The sequence below is a fragment of the Centrocercus urophasianus genome, unplaced genomic scaffold, assembly GCF_019232065.1.
Source record: "Centrocercus urophasianus isolate 14NV4802_14NV808 unplaced genomic scaffold, USGS_Curo_1.0 seq_39, whole genome shotgun sequence".
Taxonomy (NCBI): Eukaryota; Metazoa; Chordata; class Aves; order Galliformes; family Phasianidae; genus Centrocercus; species Centrocercus urophasianus.
The window spans coordinates 4,858,520-4,876,199 of NW_024884966.1; the positions used below are offsets into that span (position 1 = coordinate 4,858,520).

Genomic DNA, 17,680 nt, shown 5'->3' on the forward strand with positions numbered 1-17,680 from the left:
TTGCTAATAACGTAAATGATATCTCCCCAGCTTAATGGGATGAGAAGTTATGGCTCTACACTGGCACTGAACAAAGCAAGGCGGCACGCCCAGAGCCAGCATGCCTCACAACCACTAAACACACATTTCTGTGCTCTACGTGGGCAGCAACTGCTGTCCAGAACGTTTTAACAGCAGAAACCGCACTGCTTGATGCGGGAGGAAAAAAATAAACCAAACCCAAATACGTTCTTCCTCCTCTTCAAAGCCAGAGCATAAGAAACAAGCAATGTAATTATTCCCACACAAGGGGAAGGAAAATAAACCCAAAGAACACACACATGAGGAAAGAAACAAGTCTCAAAAAAATGCATTTTCAAAATAGTTCAAGGGCTTCAGTGCCAGGCCATAGCCTTACAGCAGGAGTCAGGAAGAAACTACAGAGAACGGACTTCAGGGCTGCTGCATCCCGCAGAGCCCCCAGCACAATCTCTCCTGCACGCAGCATCATTCCCTGCCTCCTCCCCTGCTCAGCAAAACTCCCAGCCCAGCATCCAGCAGTGAAGAGGCCAGCTGTGAAAGGTGCTGGTTCTGTGTCTGTCCCCTGCTAGGGACCCACCAGTGCCTGCCCTGGGCTGCACCCAGAGGCCAGCACCGAGTCGGCACGAGTGGGTGCCCTAAGTGCTGCACGTCCTTTGGTGCCCATGGGCACAGGTTTTTCCTCCTGAGCAGCCTCAAAGCCAAAGGCATCAGTTGCAGCTGTCCCATCACCCGCCTGGAGACAGCCAGCACCAGCGGCGTGCCAAGAGGAGGCTTTCACTGCACCTGTCCCAACATCAGGTCTCCCCAGCAAATCCTCCAAATCCAAGGCTGCAGCAAACAAACCTTCGGCAGGACAGAAGCAAGCTCTCGCCCCGATGCGTTTCCTCCAGGGAGCAGAAGCACGACTCAGACACAATCACTCTCTGCTGACAAGTAAAAGCACTTCAAGGAAGGCTTCTTTCCCCTCCCTTCACTTTGTTTTAAATGGCTGAAGAATTTCCTCTGAACGCTCCCAATTGCAGCTCACGCGGAGTTATTTTTGAAAGCAGAGAACCAGATTTCTGAGAGTCTGAATGAGGAAATGCAAAGCTTTTATTAAGCAATAATAGCCCAGACAATGGTCACGATTTCCCAAGGGTCTGAACACCACATCTGACAATAAGCTTGATTCCTATACAAAACCCCCCTTTCAGGCTCTGAGGGTTTGCTTTGTATGGTCTCAGCTCTAGTTAGAGAGTTAAAACATTTGCAGTGCTATTTCCTCCAGTAACATCTGACCAGAGATACAAAAATCACTGGGAAAAGCCCTTCATGTTGTTCCCTTCCTCCTTGTGACAGTACAAGTCTCTTTCCAAACTTTCAACAAAGACATCTCCCCATCCAGCTGGATCATTCCAAACTGGTCCATCTTTCCAGGATCAGGAGAGCGGGGGAAAAAACCCTTCAACTTCTTCACAGCAACCTGTATCACTGTACCATGACTCTCCTTGTAACGGGAAGAAACGGATCACAAAGCCCCACCTGCCACCATACAGCACAACTGGATCCAGAGATCACATCACCTCGTTGTTATTTCAAAAGGGAGGAAGCTGCAGCTCAGAGCAGCTCACACAGCCTCTCCAGCCTCCCATTCTGGCCTTGTGCATGCCACTTCTCATTCAGTGAGATGTGGTTGGCCATGATCAATTACTGCTGCATGTGAACGAGCTTGATCTGGCTCTCTGTAGCTGGCAAAAGAAGCAGGCACTTCCAGGCCACATAAAACTTGATTGGTTCAAGATGTCTACTTAGGACAAGATGAATCGTCCCGCACAAACGGCTGCTTTTCTCCATTGACTATAAAGCAGACCTCAGGGAAAGAAAAGAAACAGCTTAGCTACAGACAGCTACATCTGTATAAAAGACATAAATGCCTCCATTCAAATGCTGTCCTCATCTTAAACAGTAAAGAAACTGATACCCTAAGTTCATTAGCTCTTCAAACCAAGCCGAGCCTACAGGAGTATTCCTACTCCACCATCATTTCTCTCTCTCCTCTCCCTGGTCCCAGTACAAGTGTGGTGTACCTGCACAGCATAGCACGGTTACATTTAAGCTTTTCTGTCAGGCAAGTTGGTTTCAACCCAATCATTTACCGATCAAGCTGACCACACAGCCAGCATAGAGACGTGCCTGCATATACAGGAGCCGGCACTTGAAAATGGTTTCAAGTTTTTCTGCAGCTTCGTGAGGGAGAGAAAGCAAAGGTGTTTACAGGAGTTAATAAAAAAAAAAAACAAACAAAAACAAACAGAAAGGATGAGAGAGCAGAACTGTGTGTCTTAATTTTACAGGCAGGGTTGAAGAGGGAAGGGATGAAGTGCTTGTTTCGTATTTCTTACCATTAAATTCAAGGACTCTTGACCCAGAGAAACCCCTCAAGTTGGCTTGAAACACTGCTAAAAAATTATTCATCATCTGCTTGTCTGTAAAGGGCCATCCACATTACAGATGCAAGCCAACGAGTGCTCTGTCCAGAAGAGCACGCAGAAATGCAGGATGCGTTCAGAACAGGGATGTACTCAAATTAAGGATGCTAAACACACCCAGATACTGCCATTCAGAGACTCCACATAAGCACTTTTTGTGCAGCAACATCTGTAAATCAAAGCACATTGTTTCCCACCCTCATAATAAAGAGATTTGCTAGATTATCTAGAGATCTGTCTGATGGTGGCAGACAAAGCTGCTGAACCTCATGCAGCTGCCTGAAATGGGCACTGAGGCAGAGAGCTCACTCATGATGCTGAACAACGAACGTGGCCCCTTCAGTGCTCGCTTCCAATTAGCAAAACTCCTTGTGCAGCGAGGAAAGAGCACAACACAGTGAGAGGAGTGGCCACAGGTGACAAATGTGTGTGCCAGCAGCCACTGCCTGGCAGATGAACGAGTCCCCATCTACTAAAGTGAGGATCGCAGGCCGACAGCAGGCAGCAAGCCTTCATCACTTCATCACATTCATGAGAAGCCAGGAAGACTTGAATATTGTTAGCACAGACAGCAAGGCTTGAAATGCAGCCTTGATAATAAACAGCTTCAGTTAATCCATATTCACGACGCCTATCTCCAAAATGCTCTTCAGCCATTTAACTGTTGCTTCAAGTCATAGAATCACACAACGGCCTGGGTTGCAAAGGCCCACAGTGCTCATCCAGTTCCAACCCCCTGCTGTGTGCAGGTCACCAACCAGCAGCCCAGGCTGCCCAGAGCCACATCCAGCCTGGCCTTGAATGCCTGCAGGGATGGGGCATCCACAGCCTCCTTGGGCAACCTGTGCCAGTGCCTCACCACCCTCTGGGTGAAAATCTTCCTCCTAACATCCAAGCTAAACCTCCTTCAGTCATGGCATTATTGCTGGACTTGATGGGTGCTTTCCAAGTTCAGATATTCTATGTTCCATTATGAGAAAGAACTGGGTAGCAGCTGCCTGAATAACACTTGCCAGACGTCAGGACTGCGTACCACTGGCCCAGCTGAGTGCCCCACGCCACGCAGGGCCCCTTCAGCAGGGAACAGCCACACACCTTTGAAAACATCTGAAAGGTTCCTGGCAGTCCTGCAGCCATTTGCCAACTGATACTTCATGTTTGAGAGAAGGCAGATCCCAGCCTGTCTCATGGCCAAGAAGTATCGCCTTTGCTATCTTTTCGAATTGTGCTATGCAGTAATACACTCCAATACATGCAGGAGCAAAAACACCCTTCAGCATTAATAGCAAGTCTACTTAATAGCAAGATTACTTAATGTTAATAGAAATAAGATCATAGAGATTTTGTTACATGACTCTGCAAATCACTTAAATCAAGAAAAAAAAAAAAAAAAAAAAAAAACCACCAACAAACCAAGGTTAAATGAAGACTTTTTTCCTTCTTTGTCCTTCATGCCTGCCTCAGTACACACAGTAAAATTAAAAACAGCTGTGAACTTTCAGATGCAGTACAGCAGCTCTGTATTGGCCTACAGAGGATCCAAGCCCACATCTCAAGAGCATGTGCCCAGGAGAGCGTATTTTAGGATGAGAAGTAATAGCCTTAAGTTGTTCCAGGGGCCGGATATTAGGAACAATTTCTTCTTGAAAAGAGCAGAGCTGCAGTGGCACAGCTGCCCAGGGAGGAGATGGGGTCAGCATCCCTGGAGGTGCTCCAGAACCGTGGGGATGTGGCACCGAGGGATGTGGGCAGTGGGCATGGTGGGGTGGGCTGGGGCTGGACTGAATGGAGTTGGAGATCTTTTCCAACCTTAATGATTCTGTGATTCTATTTCACTCCCTTTAAAAAGTCACAGCATTCAAATAGAGTGGTGACTGGCCATTTTGGAAAGATTCAGGATTTCATTGTACTGAGCCATCCAGGACCTTTACAGTAATTTGATAAACATTTCAGCATAGAACGCATTTGCTGCATTATGTTTGCTCTCTGGTCTACAAAGGATCAATTGTAGGCATGAAGCTTCCCTAATGCTGGAAGCCACAACAGAGACATTACCACCTGGAACAAAACTGCATTGAAAAGCTGCAGGGTTCAGAGAGAAGAGGGAGAAATAACCAAACATGCAGCAGCTCATCACTTCATACAATCGATAAGGTTGGTAAAGGTGTGCATGATCATCTAATTAACCCACTACCACCAATACTGCCCACGTAACCATGTCCCTAAGTACTACATCTCCACATTTCTTGAACACCACCATGGATCAGGGACCTTACCACCTCCCTAGCAGCCTGTTCCAATGCCTGACTGCTCTTTAGTTGTTCCTAATATCCAGTCTGAACCTCCCGCCCATGCAATTTGAGGCCATTCCTGAGCTTCCTCTTCTCCAGACTGAACCATCCCAGTTCCCTCAGGCTCTCCCCATCACATTTGTGCTCCAGACCCTTCACAGCTCTACTGCCCTTCTCTAAACACCGAAGATGCCTCACTATCTTTCCTGTAGCAAGGAGCTCAACACTGAACACAATCCTCGAGGTGAGGCCCCACCACAGCTGAGTACAGGGGATGATCACCTCCCTCCTCCTGCTGGCTGCACTACCTCTGACACAAGTCAGGATGCCACTGGCCTCCTTGTCTACCTGAGCATAGGTAGCCTAGCATCACCCAACACCCTCACACCTTGTTTCTCCTGCAGCTTTCCAGTCGCTATGCCCCCAGCCTGTAGCATTACCTGTGGTTGTTGTGACCAAAGTGCAGGACCTGGCGTTTGGCCTTGTTGAACTTTATGCCATTGGCCTCAGCCGAACCTTGGGGCTGTGACCGGCCACAGGCTGGATTTCATTCCATTCATGACTGCTCTCTGTGCCCTGCCTTCAAGCCAGTTTTTACCCAGCAACGAGTATACCTGTCCAAATCATGGGCTGCCAAGCTTCCAACAGATTCAGAGTCTTAAAGCTGCACCTTTTTTGTGCTGAGTCCCAAAACCCCACTTATGCCATCAACAGATCCCTTGGAGATGACTCCAAGAAACCAACCTTCCAGGAGGCTGAAGGCCACAGCTCTGAAACATGAGGGAAATTGAACAATTTGGCTTCTGTTCTGCCAGCAGCTCATTCCAAGGACTCATGCCATTTGATAGCTCTTTGCATCTCCATTTCTTGGCTGTTTGGATGCACTTCATCTTGTTGCTGTAGCATCTCAAACACGTGGAGTTGCCCATGCAACCTCAGCCCAAGGGCAGGAGAGGCCTTGGTGCCCTTCTGGATTCTCTTATCTTCACAGAAGGCAAAGCTTCCACAGAAGAAATGAAACCAGCAGATACCTGCACTGTGTCTGCTGATCTACACAGAAATCCCAGCCAGACTCTTGTTTTTTAGATCTCATTTTCAGCAGATTAAGAAAGATTATCCCAGGGGTATGGCAACCGACCAGAGTGCAGGAGATCACTTCAAGACATCTGTAACAGCACGCAATTAACAGCCTCTCCTCAATTTTGTCTCGTGGCCTCATTCATTAGGAAGATGGGCTTTTTAATAACACTCACACAACACCTTTACTAGCAACTCCTCTACTTCCATTACTGCCACTGCAGGCCTCAGGCTCCTCTTTCCTCTCCCTGAAATAGATTCAAGGCAACATCTTCATTTCCACTCCTGCTCATCCACATTGAAACTGCCTATACGCACGTGCAAAACAAGCACAAATTACACCATTAACTTCAGCTTAGTCAGCTCTCACCACAGACTAAGTCAATATTTGACAGATATTTAGCAAGGACTGGGATTTATTTAAAATCGTGCCCACAAGAGCGGATTTAGCAGAGGATGAGACACAACAGGACACGCTGCTCGGGATTTGGAGGACAAAAACTTGCACTTCGTAACCACAGAATTCTTTCAGCTGGATGCCTCCTGTTGTCACAAAAAGGAGGTGAGGGAAAAGCAGGATCTGAGCTCAATCTTCCAAACCTTGCGAGGAACAACTAGCTTTCCTGGGGGCAACGCTGTGCTGTGTACAAGTGAGGACGTCCCACCGTTCAGAGAAGAGGGGTTGCTAAGGCAATCCAACTAAAGGCCTGTCATCTGTACCAGCCCACAACTTCAACACCAAGCACAGCATCAATGCAGCCCTGAGCTCTGTGCCAGCACAGGCCAGAATAAAGACTGCTAAAAGCACCCAGCATGCCAAATGGGCTTAACAACATAGCAAAGAAATAGATTTACCCCAAACTGCATCAGCTTTCATATGAACAACATCAACATAAAAATGTAGATAAAATAGAACCAAGAGCAAATTTTCCTCTTCCTCTGTGGTTAAAGACCAATACAAAAGCTTCTAGATCTCCGTAACCCCGTTACATGTGCTGGTTCTTCCTGCTAGCTGGCAAAGTTCTTACTTATACGAGCCCTTGGGAGCAGTGCCAAAGCTGAAGAGTAAAAGCAACAGGTCAGTGCAAAATCCCAACAAACAGAGCATCACAGGGAGACAGGAATTAAAAACAATGTTTTGACCAAACCTCCCTCTCTGCACTACCAAGGCAGAGTTGCCACCAGCAGAGAAGGCTGCACACTGCAAACAAAGCTACGTGTGCATGAACCAAACGTTCCCTGCGCTGTACTTAACAGACTGGGAAAGGAGTCCAAACACCAAGTAAATAAACAGGAAACAGGCCCAGGCCCCTGACAAAGCAGGGAAAGGAAAAAGCAGGGAGGACAGATATAAACACAGGAACAACAGTTAACTGCAACAGGTTTGGTTTTCTGCGCTGTTTGTTAGCAGCTTCATTTGGAAAACAACCCATGTGCTTGCAGATCCTCTCCAACAGTGCCTCCATTGCTCTCAACTTAGCAAGTCAGTGGCCATTCCAAGCACAGGCAGAGGAGGTTGAAGTTTCCTGTATCTTTTGCACAAACAGAAACACTACACTGCTCACACAACGGCCAGGCAAATACTTAATACACCTATAAATGGCCACGGAGTTTAACATCTGTCCCTGCAAGCATTCAAGGCCAGGCTGGATGTGGCTCTGGGCAGCCTGGGCTGCTGGTTGGTGACCTGCACACAGCAGGGGGTTGGAACTGGATGAGCACTGTGGGCCTTTGCAACCCAGGCCGTTCTATGATTCTACGACTCCTATTTGTCTGCCTGTCCATACACAGTCCCCCACCCAGCAGTGCTGCAAGGACTTGACTTCACCTGGCAAAAAAATGCACCCACAAAAATTCCAAACCAAGAGAAACCCCTTTTTGTATTGCTGCAGTTCAGGTGGCATTGTGCTTTTAGTCCACATCACTGTGCAAAACTTAAAAAGATATAAAAGGATGTAGCAACTAATTAGCAGAACTTTTCTTGCACCTCTAGACAGCCTGCAGCTGGAGAAGCTGAAGGAAATCACACTGACAGCAGTGGACACACACATCCTATCCTGCATTTGAAAGCACAAAGAACAAAGCTCTGCTGAATGTGGGAATTGGAAAGCCTGATGATTTAACCCAGTTTATCCCGTGGCAAATTAGCTGCTGTTGAAACACAAGGCATTACATCATCTATTTGCAAGGATTTTATTTTTTTTTCCAAGCTGAACTGCTCTGTTCACAGCTTAAAAAACATCATTTCTTCCTAACAGACTCAACAAAATGAAGGGGTGGATCAAGCTCTTTGCAGGGAAGCACACACCTAAACTGCTCTGCAAGTTCAAACGGCAGATTTTATCTAGAATTTAGCAGGAAATGCAGAGTGCCCTTCAGGCCTATCTATTCAGATTCAAGGATGAAAAGCCCATTTTTTCAAAGTTCTGCTGTGCAAAATAATGGAATCACAGAACAAAATCAAAGAACATCCCAAGTTGGAAGGGACCTACAGGGATCACTGACTGGGGGCTGAACTCACCCAGCTCTGCCAGACACAGATGTGATGAGACGAGCGGTGAGAGCCCACCTGATCCTTCCTTCCATTTCTGCCATCTACCCAAATAGCTGCAGATTCCAGTCCCAGCTGCCACACCGCCTTAATGGGCCTCACTGAGAGGCAGAGAAGGATCAGCTGCAAACTGAGCTGCTGGAGGCATCAGTGCCTGTTCTCTTCAACTTGTAGACTTGTTTTCCCTCACTCCCCACACATCTGTTGGTGCAATCTCGTTTCTCAAAGCTTGGCAGAACCCTAATTTCGCAGCACCTGCTTTTCAACACTTGTTTCTCAGAGCTTTCTTCGGTGAAGCTGAAGGGCCAGGCTCTCACAGACTCTGTCGGCGCAGCTTCAAAAACCATGATGCAATGGGCTCTCGCTGCAAAACTGAAGCACCCAGTTGATCCGAGAGGTTTCACACAAGCCGGTGTTGCAGCTCGTCAAACTCAAGAGCTGTCAGATGTTGGAAAGTGGAAGAATGCCAGGCAAAGCATTTCCAAACAGCTAAAGTAGGAACCATTGGTCTCATCCCCAAGAAGAGAAAGTTTTACACATAGGTACACGGCCTGTGCAGATTGAGGACCTCTGATATGTTTGACATGTGTACCAACCCACGATGGCCACTGAGCACAAGGCAGGGCATCCAAGCAAGGAACAAGATTTACAACAACTTAAACTCTGTAAAACAAGGACTCTCCTTCTAAAACTGGCACAGGTTTGGAATACAGCTCTTTCACCAGCACGCCTTTAGATATTCAAAAGTACAGTGAGAAATTTTGTTTTCAATTTAAAAAACGTGAAAGGCTTGTTTTGAATAATAGATGAGCAATGGGGGCTCTAAGAATAAAATACTCTACAAAAAGAAAAGAAAACTCTGTGGAAGTCCTGTTAAAGGTAAATTACCCTTCGAAACAGCCAGAACTGTAATAAACAGAGAAGAATGGGCTTTGCTGTCAGGATGTAATTAAAAAAAGAAACAAACAACAAAACCACTCCGCTCTGTTCCATATGGAGATAGCCAGCAGCTGATTTGGGAGAATGTCAAGCAAACAAATTTTCACTCTGAGATTGCAAAAGGTCACTGCAAACAATTACTACAACGCAATGCTAAAAGCAACATATGCCTACGCTTTTTTCAGTTTAACAAGATATCTTTACAGCTTTAGTTATTACGTGGAAGGAGTAACAACATCGAGGATTACACAGCCACGTTCAGCCATTGTGCAAATACCAGGGAACCATTAGAATTGCACTGCAAAGTGAGCAGGCTGCACAAGTGTTTGCTTCCTCTTCTGCCTCTGCTTTTGCCAAGTGCAGTTCCCAAAACAGATCTCATCCGCAGTCAAACTGGGGCCAGAACGAAGACATTCCTTGCCATGTATGGGAAATAACGGAGGTTATTAATTTCTCTTCTCATAATAGGAGAGCAGAAGACACGGGAAGGAGGCTTTGGGATAAAAAGTCAGGCAATAAAAGGAAGCGCTCAAATCTCAAAGATGTGCACCAACAGCACAAGTCTTCCCAGCTGTCTCCCTGCCAAGCAGCCTTCAGAATGGGGCATTTTCTTCTTTCAGTGCAACTCCAGTCCCCATTAACAGGGACTGCATGCGTCAGCACAAAACTTTCGCCTAGCAGCACGCAGGAACTGAAAAATGAGCATCCTATCCCAGTGACCTTCACAGGCACACACAACAGTGAGCCATTCTTGTCCATTCAGCATGCTCATGTATAGCAAGTCCCACAGATTCACTAAATTACCCTTCCTGGTCCTGAGCAGGCTCAGGATTTGCAATTAGGATAAAAGAGGCTGGGAGCAAGCCCCCGACACCAGATATGACCTCAATACCTGCTATCCACCTGTCCACGCTTTACAGTGCTCAGCTACTGCTGTTGCTGAAAGAAGAGGCAAAGCATACACGTAACCTTCCTCAGGAGCAGGCAGCCGTCCCTACTCTCCTATTCAGCAGCAAAGGAGAAGCAAACCCAGCTTCTTTCCTGTGCTGCCTCAAGCTTTTTGCCTCCTGAGGAACAGGCCAGCTCCTACCCAGCACCTCCCTAGCTCCAGCACTGGGATACCATGGGAACGAGAACCTTTACTTCCTGAAAATTAATGAAGCTTGGAACAAACGGAAGGTGACCAAGGGGTCTGGTATAATCCCCTCTTTCCCCAGAAGGCACCACACAAGCATACAGCCAACACAGAACCATGACTTAGCACTGCACCTCTTCAATACGCTCACACGAGCTCTTAATAAACCAGGCTAAGAACAGGCACAGGGACAGCAAATAAGACATCCCTGCACAGCAGCACGGAGCTCACAAGAAATACTTGCGGTGCCGCTCCTGCTTCCATCAGTTTTAGGAAGAGGAAATTCACTTTGGTTCTTTTTATAAACCTACTCTATTACGTCTGTCAAACAGCTGCCACTTTCTCTGCCCAATATAGCCGCTGCCAGCAGTAACCAAAGGATCGCTGTGGCTGCGCATGTATTATGTATCAGAGATGCATATTGAAACAGACTTGAGATCTGTCTGGAGATTATGTGTCACTCCTCCAAGTCAATGGAATGATACCGAGATGCAAGTCGGTGCAGAGCCCGGGCTGCACCTGTGTGAACTGCTCCGAAGATGCTCTGGGCATTGCTGCCTCAGTAACGTCGCCTGAAATGCGAGCTCAGCAAGGCAGACAGACGACGGAGAGAAAAATACCTTTTTCCCTGACACCTCCTTTCACAGGGAAGAAATAATTGCATAGCTTGGCCTTTCTAATCAAGACTGTCGTCCTTGTATTTTTAAAAGTCATTTGCAAAAAAGAAAAAAAGCAGAGCTGATTCCTAAGGAAAAAGAGCTAGCTTCAGTGCAAAAGCCTTGAGATACCTGCCAGCTCCAGCTCAATGGCTGCTCCCAACTAACTGCACCCTTGAGACACTTGCAAGAGACTTGGTGCTATTCTTCACTGCCATGAAGTAAAAACAAAGTCAGCAAACCCTGGAGGCAAACGGGAGAAAGCAGTGGCAAGATTTCTTTCCATCTTTTATTATTTGCATCGAGTCTTAATTCCCGTTAATAAGCCTGAGATTTACATCAATAATAACACACGGCAGTGTGCTTCAGTGCAGCCCAGCAGCATTAAATCAAAAAGGTTCCTTGTGCTCCACTTTAAGGAAGGGCAGCAAAAGAACCACCCAGCACACCGTGACCACGACCAGGGCAAACTCTCACCTTTTTCCACACCTTAGTTTTTGTTTCCAAATGTACAGCTGAGAACCTGCAAGGGAAGTCTTAACACCAGTGAATTGTCAAACACCACAGCAATTAGTGGCAGCTTCCCAGTGCATCCACCTCTGGCCACGTTCTGATAGCTGCCTCCTCCTCGATGCCCACATTAAAATCAAGGCACACAAGGTAGCAGATTCATTTACCAAGGGCCTCCCAGAAGAGATGCCTAAGGAAAGAAATATCTTCCCTAAACAATGCCTGCTTGGTTTGTTGCTTTTTTAAACCATCTGCTATGGGCCCGCTATCTTCGTTAATAATCTGAAGAAGATGTTAATGTGCCCAGTGACATGAAGTAGATGTACAGTGCATTTCTAGATGATGGGAGCCATGCTGCACGTGTCCAGCCAGCAACTTAATGCAAATAGAGGAAGGCAGGATTGTGCTGCCCTGCCTTCTGCCCACCTGCTGCTTACAGATCATGGCTGTGACATTACTGATCCGCTTACACCAAAGGCTTTTGGTCTGTTTTATTTACAGCAGACCCTTGCAAGATCCCCTGCAGACACAAAAGCCTTATGGATCCTCCAGAAGAAACCCACAGAGCAGCTCACCCCGTGCTCCACAGATCTGGGCTCTGCTCTCACTCCCAGCTCACCACTTGTTCAGCAGCTCTTCCTGTCACGAGCTCCAATGCCTTTATGCCAACCTTTTACAGTAGCCATCTGCATGTCAGCAGCACCCTGCAGCAGCACCAACACAGTCCAGAACACATCATTTCCCACTAAGTGCCTGCACAGAGCAAACCTACACTATAATTACTTCCTCGTGCCTATAACAGAAGCACTAAAAGATGAGTACAAATCCCATTCCCATGTGCTCTGGCATTACATACGATGTGAAGGCATTTAATCGAGGAGGGAGAAGATAATCCTCCCCACATTCAGTGACGTGCTTTATTCCATCACATCCAAATCTGGACCCAAGGTGTGGTACATATTAGACAAGGAAAAGCAAAGCAGTTAGGACGTGTTGATGGCACGATGTAATGGAGGGTGTTGATGGTTTTAATTGTGCTGCCTCTATATAAGCAAAGGGTCCAATTTCCACAATAAGTTGCCCAATGAATTCATCTTCTCTTTGACTGCCCTTAGAAAGTACTCAACCTGCCATAAAGCGTCCCCTAAGGGAAACCACACACACACGGAACAACTTGTTTCCTGCTAGATGACATTTTGGCATTCCAATAGAACTCACTTTCAAACGAATACAGAGATGACCAACATACTGGCGCAGATTTGGGATGACTACACAGCTCCACAATGCCTTCACGTAACACAAAGTAGTACAAATCAGTAAGAAAGCTCATCCTGCAGAGCCAGCTGTCAGGACGCGTGCTTCAGCACAGCAGTGCTCTCACCAAAACACAACGGGAAGGGAACAATCCTCAGGCTACGTGTGCTGCCAGCATCCCCGAGAAGAACGTCAGGTAAGCAGACACCTCTGAGTATTCTGAATCATGGGGAAGGCATTTTATGAAACAAGACAGGTAAAAGGTTAACCAGCTGGAAACTATGCCGAAAAAAAAAACCAACAGTGTTACCTGTAGAGACAGAAATGTTCTTAGCATTTTGTATTAGAAGAAACTTGTCAGGGTTTCCTGCATTCATGGGATGCTCTCATACTGCCCTCGGTATGCCCGCATCTGTAGCAAAATGCATCAAAACTCATGGAGGGGAGGGGACAGGTAGAAAAAGACACACAGCCAACTCCATGCACTGAGATCCCAACCATCTAAGGAACTGATGGTAAGGGTGCAAGAAACTCCTTTACAGCAAACTACCTGTACTCATTGAACAGCCTGGGTTGCAAAGGCCCACAATGCTCATCCAGTTCCAACCCCTGCTGTGTGCAGGTCACCAACCAGCAGCCCAGGCTGCCCAGAGCCACATCCAGCCTGGCCTTGAATGCCTGCAGGGATGGGGCATCCACAGCCTCCTTGGGCAACCTGTGCCAGTGCCTCACCACCCTCTAGGGGAAAAACTTCCTCCTTAGATCTAACCTAACCATCCCCTGTCTCAGTTTAAAACCATTCCCCCTTGTCCTAAGTCATTATTAGGTCACTGTCATTAGCGGGAGCCTTCAGCTTCCCTTCTCCTGGACAACAAGAAAAGATTACATGTCTTCATTGACAAGTCTCAGTTTTCTGTGTTCCACTCCCTGTGACCAATAAAGGACTGCTCGCTCTGTAGTCACTGTGAATGCCACAGCCCTGAGACCCACCGCCAGCCACTGCCAGTGAGCAGGGGCAGATGCCAGCAGAGGGAGCACAGCACACCTGTGCATTCCTTACATAAAAGCCGAGGTAGATCGAACTGTCAGCAGACACTGAATTAAAAAACATGTATTGAAACCTGCTTTAAAATTGTCACAATCCTGTAAGAAACGTCCAGCAAGCCAAGGAAAAAACTACGAAATGCCCTTTCAAATACATTTGTAATAGATTAGTCAGTCCTCTAAATGGCTCCTGCTGGTAGCAGACATCAATTAACTAACAGCAATGATTTCACAAAAACAGGATTGCAATCTGTGCTTCAGAACTGGGCCTGCGATTGCTGTGTAATAACACCTATTACTGGTTGGCCAGCACTCAGGGCTTCCTACACCCCAGGCCAGATAGGGATCAATTAGGTGTGAGCCATAGAGCTATATACGCTCCTGCTTTCATCCTTCTTACCAAACCCCGAAACCTCAAACTGGCTTTGCACCTCTTTTCAGGCAATATCCACCTTATTTGCATCTGAGAATCAGACATCTCAGCTGCAGGAGCCAACTCAACCACGACAATCACCAGTAAACAGCACTTTAAAGTCTTGTCCAAGAAGAAAATTGTGGGCTCTGCTTTTGAGGATATGTCTAAATTGCAACCACAGTGCTACAAGCACACTCAGGGCAGCCATAGCCCAGCAAGCACAATGGCAGTTGTACGGACAGCTGTCTGGCCCAGCTGCGTGCCTCAAATCCCATGCAAATGCTACCCCAGCAGCTGCATTCCAGCAGAGATACAAACTAACTTTACCAAAATGCCCCATGCCTGAACCCGCACATGGATATCGCTTGTCTTCTTCACAGACCCCCACGTATTCTGCATGTTGAGTGGTTAGGTCATAGGGATCTCCATTTGGGTTAGGATTCATTCATTACAGCAATGCAAAAATTCCAGCTTGGGTTAAAACCCCAGTGTTAGGAGCTGCTTCTGCCTGTGCATGACCCAAAAAGGGGTATTTAGCACAGATAACAGGTAGGCGAGTGAGACAACAAGCACAGGGAAAACCTCCCTGCTGGTGAGGAGTCGTGATCTAGTGATCGGTTGGTCCTTTCCAGCTCTGTGTTTTGTGAGGCTTCCAAAGCAGAAAAACTGCCTCCGGACTAGGAACCAACAGACATCTGACCACAGTGATCTCGGCTTCAAATCGCTGGCACATCTGGTTAGCTGCATCTCCCAGCCCGCTGGAATTGGCATGAGAAGGGGAAGGAATGCCCTGGGGAAACGGGAAGGTGACAGGAGTCAAACAGCAGGGAGGAAAATCAGGCACCAGAGATCGTGAGGGGAGAGAACAAATACACAGAGCCAGAAGAAAAAAAGAAAGGTAAACTCTAAAAACATTAAGAAGATGATATCATGGGATTTCAAAACTGAATAGTCACAGAAAGCAGATTCGAGGTGGCCTCTGGCTCCCCACAAGCTAACAAGCCCTAATAACACAGCTGAACAGTGACATGCTACAAACACCCAGGGGAAGATGATCGTTCCCATCCCACCTTAACAGCACACAAACAGCCTTCCAATTTTTACCACTGAGAAACAGCCTCAACGACAGCATTTCAACAACTGTGGTTTTCTTGTTTTGCACATTTGCTGCTTTTGCTCTGATTTGACAACTGCCAAAAGCCATCCTCGCATGCAAACAAACATGAGAGCTAACAGTCTCCACTTGCAAAACTAGAGAATATCAAAAAACTATTTTAGACTTCCCTTCTGCAAAGAGACATCAAGAAGTTCAAGAACTGTCAGTACCCCAGCTGAGCTGCCAGAAGAATTTGGCTGTGCCGTGCTCAAATGAAGACAGCCCTCAAATGAAGACATTACCCCTGCTCTAGAATCTCTTAACACTGAGCTGAACTGATGCAAACTCTGGTTTCTGGAAGGAAAACTGAAAAAAAAAAAAAAAAGAGAAATCACAAAGCCATTAAGTGAATATGGGTAAAGCCACGAGTAACAGCAGAACCCTCTTATCAACTCTTTGAAAGGGGTGATAACTGCAGGACAAGGGGAAATGGCTTTAAGTTGAGGGATGGAAGATTTAGGTTGGATGTCAGGGGGAAGTTCTTTACCATGAAAGCGGTGAGGTGCTGGAACAGCTGCCCAGAGAGGCTGTGATGCCCCGTCCATCCCTGGAGGTGTTCAAGGCCAGGTTGGATGGGGCCCTGGGCAGCCTGGGCTGCTATGAAATGGGGAGGCTGGGGGCCCTGCATGGCGGGGGGGGGGGGGGGAAGGGGAGTTGGAGCTTCGTGATCCTTGAGGTTCAATGGCCAACCCTAGCCACTCTGTGATTCTGTGATCCTCAGATGGTACATGAAACCAGGGGAGCTTGTGGGGGGAACGCTTCTCCCATCACTCCAAATTCAGACTGTGGTTCATTTCTGATGCTACCTTTGCATAGAAAGAAGTTTCGGATTATTTACTACTTACTAAAGCCTGAAAACACACCCGATGTGCCAAGAACCTTATTATCTCACTTATAACAGAAATATCAATCAAAACACATTTGCAACGCGTGCGTCAGACTTTGACATCTCACACAGATTTCTCCACAAAAGCAGAAATATCAGTCAGAGCGACCTGCCCGTGACACACAACTCAGGAAACGAAGTTATTTAATCTCCTACTTACAGATACCAGACTTGCCACACGGAAACCCAGAAATGTTGAAGCCAAGCTATCATATCAGGGTATCGAGGCACACTTATCAGATGCATGCATAAGCAACAAGAGACCAGAAACCAAGCAGGGAGACACACTCGCTGCTTTATAACACACGCAGCGGCAGAAAGGCGCTCCTGCAGCGGATGCTTTGCTCCTCTGTGTATCCTGAACACCCACTGAATGACTTCCAGCTGCAAAATTTTTTGGCTTAGGGCACAACCGGGGGCTGGGCATTAACGTGTTAGTTAGCCCATGGTTTTTTTGATTAAGGTCGAATGTTTTTAAGGTCGAAAGCAGTAGGGAACGCCGAAGGAAATCGGAGGGGGGGAAAAAAGCCCAGCACAAAGCTGAACTTCAGCAAAGAGCTGAAGGCCGAGCAGGGTGCTAGGCCTCGAGCCCCCAGACCCACCTCGGGCCGGGGGCGGCGGGCGGAAGCAGCGGGGAGGCGGCGGCCCCGTGAGGCACAGCGGGACGAGGGGCTGCTTTAGGGCCCCTCGCAGCTTCAGCCCACCGCAGCCCCCCTCATCACCGAGCCGCGGGATGGAGTCCTGGCTCCCCGCGGGACCCCCACCTCCTCCCTCATCCCCGAGGGACCCCGCCCGGCCTTCCCCTCAGTGTCTCCCCCGGGCCGTGCCGCCCCTCTCTCACACTCGCTCCCCCTGCGCTCCCCCCGCCGCGTGGTTCGCTCCAGCCTACCTCCAGACGCCCTCGCTTCACCCTCCCGGCGGAACCGCGGTGCCGGCGCCCGCTGCGAGTGGCTGGGGGGGGAGCCCCAGCCTCCGTTTCGTCTTCCCCCCCCGGCTGCCCTCCCCGGGGCCGGCGCCCCCCCCCCAGATCTGGGCGCAGTTGGTTTGTTCCGAAAAGCCGGCCGGTCTTCTACCCTAAACCGCTGGATCTCTCACGTCTTCGGCCATTTCCGACCGAACTGGCGGAAGTTGCCGAAGTGGCGGCGGAACTTAACGGCCCGTTCCGAAGGGTGAGCGGAGAGAGCCGAACCACGGACGGAGACAGCCGAAGGGCTAAAGGGGCGGGAGCCAGGACGGCGAAGGAGGAGACTTCTCTCCGGAAACTACCGAGAAGAGCC

General features: G+C 48.0%; 1 protein-coding gene across 5 annotated transcripts in view; it reads right to left on the reverse strand.

Moving 5' to 3' along the window:
- EXTL3 (exostosin like glycosyltransferase 3) overlaps positions 1-17,386 on the reverse strand; it is a 111,035-nt gene extending 93,649 nt beyond the window's left edge. For 3 of the 5 annotated variants that reach the window (XM_042832582.1, XM_042832583.1, XM_042832588.1), the window contains exon 1: positions 17,293-17,386. The gene's annotated coding sequence lies outside the window, so the exon portion shown is untranslated. Of the gene's footprint in view, positions 1-864; positions 954-17,292 lie in introns of those variants that run through there. The other 2 variants (XM_042832587.1, XM_042832584.1) reach the window with 2 other exon arrangements.
- Between the last annotated feature and the right edge of the window lie 294 nt (positions 17,387-17,680).